This window comes from Apium graveolens, chromosome 3 (assembly GCF_009905375.1).
Source record: "Apium graveolens cultivar Ventura chromosome 3, ASM990537v1, whole genome shotgun sequence".
Taxonomy (NCBI): domain Eukaryota; kingdom Viridiplantae; phylum Streptophyta; class Magnoliopsida; order Apiales; family Apiaceae; genus Apium; species Apium graveolens.
Window position 1 is genome coordinate 239,094,711 of NC_133649.1, and position 6,881 is coordinate 239,101,591.

The 6,881-nt window shown below is 38.4% G+C and overlaps 1 non-coding gene across 1 annotated transcript; it reads right to left on the reverse strand.

Annotated features, from left to right (window-relative positions):
• Nucleotides 1-6,528: 6,528 nt before the first annotated feature.
• On the reverse strand, nucleotides 6,529-6,635 carry LOC141715948 (small nucleolar RNA R71). The gene has a single exon (XR_012572686.1). It is a non-coding gene; the product is annotated as a small nucleolar RNA R71 (small nucleolar RNA).
• Between the last annotated feature and the right edge of the window lie 246 nt (nucleotides 6,636-6,881).

A 6,881-nucleotide genomic window follows, 5' to 3' on the forward strand; every position in this document is an offset into this window, starting at 1 on the left:
TTTGAAATACAGATAATTCTATAAAAATAAAAACACGAATTTTGGCGGCTTTGAAGTCCTGGTGGGGTCCCGGTCCATTTGCTTTTGAAAAACAAAAACGATTCCTAAATTAACAGAAAATCCCTGAAAACACGTAAAATGCATTCAAACACACATAAATGAAATAAAATGAATATCTCGATAGAGACCAAATAAATACGAGCCCAGATTACAGGTCGATTCATATCAGTGCATTTTAAACACATATTAATCAATCAAAAAGTTTTCTGGTCCACACGGGAACACAAATAACAGATATAACATTTAATAACATGGCAATAATAACTTTAAACTTATAAAACACATAATATATATTTATTTAACATAAAATATTCACATAAATTTCCCGAATATTACATCCTTCCCCCCTTAACAGGATTATGTCCTCAGAATCAGCCTAGAAAAATAAGTGAGGATATTTGGTTCGCATTTCGCTTTCCGATTCCCAGGTCGACTCTTCAACCTTGGGATTCCTCCACAAGACTCGCACTAAAGACACAGACTTATTCCTAAGCACTCTTTCTTTCTTATCTAAAATTTGCACTGGATGCTCTACAAAAGACAAATCTGGCTGAAGCTCGAATAGCTCGTATTCTATCACATTATTCGAATCAGGCAAATAACGCTTCAACATCGACACATGGAACACGTTATGGATATGCTGCATGTGAGGTGGTAAAGCTAACTCGTAAGCAACCTTTCCCACACGCCTCAAAATCTCAAAAGGACCAGCATAACGCGGACTCAACTTTCCTTTCTTCCCAAATCTTCATAACCTTTCCAAGGTGAAATCTTTAATAGCACTACTTCTCCAACTTCAAATTCCATATCTTTTCTGGCAGGATCAACATATTTGCGTTGAGGATCTTGAGCTGCCACTAATCATTTCCGAATGAGTTCTACTTTCTCTTTCATCTGCTTGATTAATTCTGGACCCAAAATCTTTCTCTCACCAACTTCTTCCCAGCAGATTGGAGATCTGCATCTTCTCTTGTACAAAGCTTCGTAAGGCGGCATTTGTTAGTCACTAAACACGCGCAAAAATTCACGCAAGTATACGCGTTCGCAAGTAGTATAAGATGTAAATCAGATTCGTTCCCACAGAGACTGGTTTAGGATAACTTTATAATTTATGAACTTATGCAACAATGATATGGCTATTATTCAATGCTAAGACGATTAACAAATTGAGGTGGTTTTATAACTAAGAATTAACTAACAATTATAACTAAGAGAATAAGAATGGTTGAATTAATATATATGACAATATGTGATTCTAACTTCATTAAATACTTCATTCAACAGTCTTTTCGTTCTTATCCTTAGCATGTAATGGTGATGATACTAATCAGATAACACGAAACTGATAAACTCCAACTTTCGTTGCACGAATACCATACAACCAGACATCCACAAAATAGATAGAAGCTGAATAGACACCAATTATATTGAGACCCTATATGTCTATAGAATTTAACATAACGGTTTAATGCACAAGTTATCTATCGTGATTACATAGGGCAAGTAAGATGGTTAAAATTACCTACGAATCATGCATAACAATAACATATGAACCTATGCTAGCATGGCAAGTTCTAAACCCTTAAATTCACTTTCGCTTCATTAAGAATTAACAAGCTATCTTATAAGTTCGCGACGCTCATAAGACGAATAAGCACAACCAATACTAGGTTATCGTACAATCACCACACACTAAGGTATCGAAACAAATTAACTAAAGAAATCCATAAATATATTCTCTAGAACCCCACAATAACGATTAGCCCATAATTGGACTCATCATCAATGTGGGTTCCGATGAAAGCATGGTATGATAAACGTAGTCTTTATAAACGAATAATAAACAAAGTATAACACAAGAGTATAGGTTCAAGAATAAGAAAACTAGCATCCAACGTTACAACTTAAACAAAGAATCACAAGTTAAAACTAGGTCTTCTTCGCCTTGGTTGAATTGTGCTAAAACGGTCTTCTTTACTCCTTCTCCTTGCTCTCTGATGTCTCTCTCTTGAAAAACAAACTTAATTATGTATATATAGCATCCCCATGCACAGTAGAAGTCTTCTGGATCAAAAGCCCATTAGAATCAGGATTCTTCAACGCCCTTAACGAGCGCGGGCACGCTGAGTTTCTGGACTTTGGGCACGGCCGCGCGCTATCGCAGCGCGGGCACGCTGACTCCTTGGATCAACTTCTGATTTCTTCATTTTCTTTGCTGATTTGAGCCGACTTTCCAAGAGCTTTTATTCCAACTTCATAACACCAAATTAGCACCAAAATAATGCTAATTCACCTGATTACATAGATAATACCTGAAAATACAAAAACACTAGAAAACACATTAAAATACCAACAACTTGAGTACAATTACACCAATTCAAAGCTTTACGGAAAGTAATAAAGTGTCATAAATGGAACTCAACATACCCCCAAACTTGAATCGATGTTTGTCCTCAAGTATAAACAGACTCAAAGAACAAGAAATAAAAATGCATGAATGCAACTAAATGAATGCGACGATCCCCAATTGAATAACTACACCAATCAACAAGCAACATCTCAGCAAATGCAGTTACTCACATAAATATCAATCAAACCTCACAAATCAATCTACAAACCAGAGACGTGCGTGTGTCCCCTAGGAACTTAATAACTCGAGTACTAAAGAGCCCACTCATGATCAATTATATATAACACATATTTTTTTTCTTTTATTTTCTTCTTTTTTCAACAATTCTGAATGAGTGCATTTTGCTCCATCTCATTCATCCCTAGACTACTCATATAATTATGAGTCGGCTACTAGCCATTTGACACCTAGCCACAACAAGTAGCAATGAAATCTAATTTTCTCCAATTTTTAAATATCCATGTCTTTTATTATTAAGAGAATATCCTAAATTCTAAATATAAACAAGCGATTAAACCTCGACAAAGAAATAAACCATGACCATGATCTAGTACTTTAGAAACCTATAAGACTTAGTGAAATACAGTTATCTCTAGCATGCAAATCAATTCAATAAGACTTAACATCACTAAATATGACATCACTACACTAGCATCAATATCACAAGTCAACCGAAAAAATCATCTACGGGATCATGTTATTATGCAAATGCATGAAACTACATGAACAAACTAACATAAACACTACCAAAAATAAATAAAAAAAACTACTATATGGAAAAATATGCAACTATATGAACTAAACTATCATGGATATGCAAACTATATGTGACTCACACAAAACATATTCCTTCAACTACTATCCCCAAACTTAAAATATTCATTGTCCTTAGTGAATGTAATAGCAAGGAATCAGGCATACCTACTCCGAATCATGATCATCACCCTCAACGGGTGCAGTGTCATTTGTGTCTGGAGGTGGATACACGGAATCGTCACCAAATACTAGCCACTGGATGTCAACACCATTGGCTCTGAATGCAGTCCCAAGTGCCTGGGTGAGATCACGTGCAAACCTGCTATTGATGTCATACATGGCATCTATCCTCCTCGCTAGACGCCGATACTGCGTCAAAGTCAAACCAGCTCCAACCTCAGCACCTGCCTCCTCCTGTTGCTGCTGCGACGAACCAGCCTCCTCTCCCAACTGAGCTCTCCATGCTGCCTTTCTTTCCTGCTGCGTCCCACCAGCAAAACTCTGGTCCGCTGGTCTACGAGCTGGCAGATGATCATATGAATAACCAAGCTCCTTAGGATCGGGCTTGCCACCATACCACTCAGTCATGTTCAACAACGTAGAACTGTCGATAGGAGCAGTGGGAAGCTTTAGCTGCTCAAGTGCGGGCCAATGAACACCAACTACCAGGCACAACTTTGTCACAACGGACGCATAGGGTATGGAACCCGTAGTACCTCCTCTCAAGAATCTGAAAATCCCCTGATATATAACCATCCCCAAATCAATATAATCGCCCTGAAGAATACCCCAAAGAAGACGAGCATGCTCCATAGTAATCTCATGCACATGTGATGATGTCATGATGTTATCACAAATAAACGAGTTCTAAGCCCGTGCAAACCTAGTTCATGCACGATACAGGAAATGTGGAGTAATCAGTTGTGCCCCTCTTGAACTTCCAGTGAGTCTCGGGCACACAGAGAGTAGCAACGATCAGATCCAGATTAAAGTTCTCTGGAGTCTTATCATTCCAAGTGTTCTGACCAGGATTCCTCGCGGGCTGCTCAATAACCCTCCTTATGGCATCAGCACTATACTCCACAGCCATCCCCCTGACCATCGTGAAACCATTATTTTCCGCCTTCGCATTAGCATAGAACTTTCGCACAACACTCATGGGCACAGCAGCGGGAGCCTCACAAAAAGGAACCTCAGCCTATCTCCAGAATCATCTCCAACAACTTACTGATAAGTGGCATTTTATACCACTTAGAGCGTCTCATAACGGCTTGAATTGGTATCTTGAACTCGAGTATTTTGTGTATTTGACGTGTTTTCTAGTGTTTTTCGCATTTCAGGGTATAACTTGCTTATATAGGGTGTTTTCATCGAATAAAGCCTAAGGAAGTGCTTTGAATCATTCCCGGGTTGTTGTGCGAAGAATTCAGGCAAAAACAGAAGTAAGAATAGGAATTTACCAGAAGTGATGCAGGCGCCCGCCTGATGGGAACATGCGACCGCCTGGTAGCAGGCGCCCGCCTGGAAGAAGGAGGCGGCCGCCCGGGTGCGTAAATTCAGATTCTGGAATTTACTAATTCGAGTTCAATTAGACTTCTATTGATGCTGGTTCTTTTGGGCTATTATATAAACCTTGTGGGAAGACGTTTTCTATAGAGAAGATAATCCGAGAGCGAAGGATAAAAGATCGAGAAGACCGTTTTAGCACGCAACAACGAAGAAGATGAAGCACACGTTATCTTGTGATTCTTTTAATTCATTGTAATAGTGGATGCTAGTTTTTTTAATGCTTTGAACCTTAATACTCTTGTGATGTACTTTATTATTTATTAAGTATTTTTATTAGTTTATATTGTTGTGTTATTATCATGCTTTCATATGAACCTATGGTGACGGTGAGTTCTATTATGGGCTAATCGTAATCATGGGATCATAGCGGATGTACTATGGATTTCTTTAGTTAATTGTTTAATACCTTGGTATGTGGTGATTATATGATATCTAACATAGGTTGTGCTTATTCATCTTATGTGCGTCGCGAACATGTAAGATAGCATGTTAATCTCTTGTGAAGCGACTAGTGAATCTTGAGATTTAGAACTTGCCATGCTAGCATATGTTCGTGTATTGTATGCATGATTAGTGGGTAACTCTAACCATTTTACTTACCCTGTGTAATCATAATGAATAATTTGCGCTTAAATCGTTATGTTGTCAAAATTTGTAGACATATAGGGTCTCAACATAATTGATGCCTATTCAACTTCTATCTTAATTGTGGATTCTTGGTAGAATGGTATTCGTACAACGAAAGTTGGCGTTTAATAGTTTCGTGTTGTTCGATTAATATCATCACCATTACATGCTAAGGGTAATAACAATAACTATTGAATGAAGTAGGAATGAAGTTATGATCTCATGTGTATTTAATATTATTAATTCAAGTGTTTAATTTTCAGTAGTTAATATTAGTTAATCAACTTTAATTGTTATTAGTCTTGACATTGAAGAGTAATCATACATTGGTGTGTAAGTGTTAATTAAATATAATTAATCAGAGTCTCTGTGGGAAGGAACTAGAAATCATTATATATTACTTGCGAACGCGTATACTTGCGTGAATTATTTAGCGCATGTTCTGTGCCTAACAAGTTTTTGGCGCCGCTGCCGGGGACTCGGTGTTAATTTGTTTAGTTTATGTACTTGCCATCAATGGTCATTAGAATTCATTGATTAAGACTTGTTACTTACTGCTTCCGGTTGTGTTTCAGGTACTCTAGCAAGCAGTTTATGCAAACACGTTCTCGCACTCGCAAGAGGAATCTGGATAAAGCTAAGGAGAAAGATACAGCTCTTGACTTTCCAGAGAAGATAGTTTTTGAAGATTCAGATAAAGAGAGTGAAAAGAAAGAACCTGAAATAATGGGTGATCGTATAGTTCAAGCTGATCCAGCTCTTATGGACTTTTCTCGGCCTAAAATTGATGACATTTAGTCAAGCATCATTCATCCGTCTATTCAGGCCAATACTTTTGAAATCAAGTCGGGCACTATTCAGATGGTGCAAAATTCTATTTCTTTCGGAGGTGCTGCGACTGAAGATCCCAACATGAACATCAGGAATTTTGTCGAGATCTGTAGTACTTTCAAATATAATGGTGTTAGTGATGAGGCTTATCCCATTCTCTCTGAGGGACAAAGCTAAGGACTAGTTACATTCTCTACCAGTTGGGTCCATCACTACTTGGGAAGATCTTAGTGCAATAGTTTCCGGTGAAGTTCTATCCAATGTCCAAGAATGCAGCTATGAGGAGTGTTCTTACTCAGTTTGCATAGCAACAAGGAGAATCCATGTGCGAGGCTTGGGAGCGCTATAAGGAGATGTTGAGAAAGTGTCCACATCATGGTATGCCTGACTGGATGGTGATCATTGGTTTCTATAATGGTTTGGGGGCCCAATCTGGGCCCATGCTCGATGCAGCTTCTGGAGGTGCCTTGTGGGCCAAAAGCTATACTGAGGCCTATAATCTCATTGAAACTATGGTTGCAAACGAGTATCAAAACCCAACTAAAAGGATGATGCCTGGGAAGGTAGCAGGTATTCTGGAAGTTGATGCAGCTACAGCTATTGCAGCGCAGCTTCAGGCAGCTGTCTA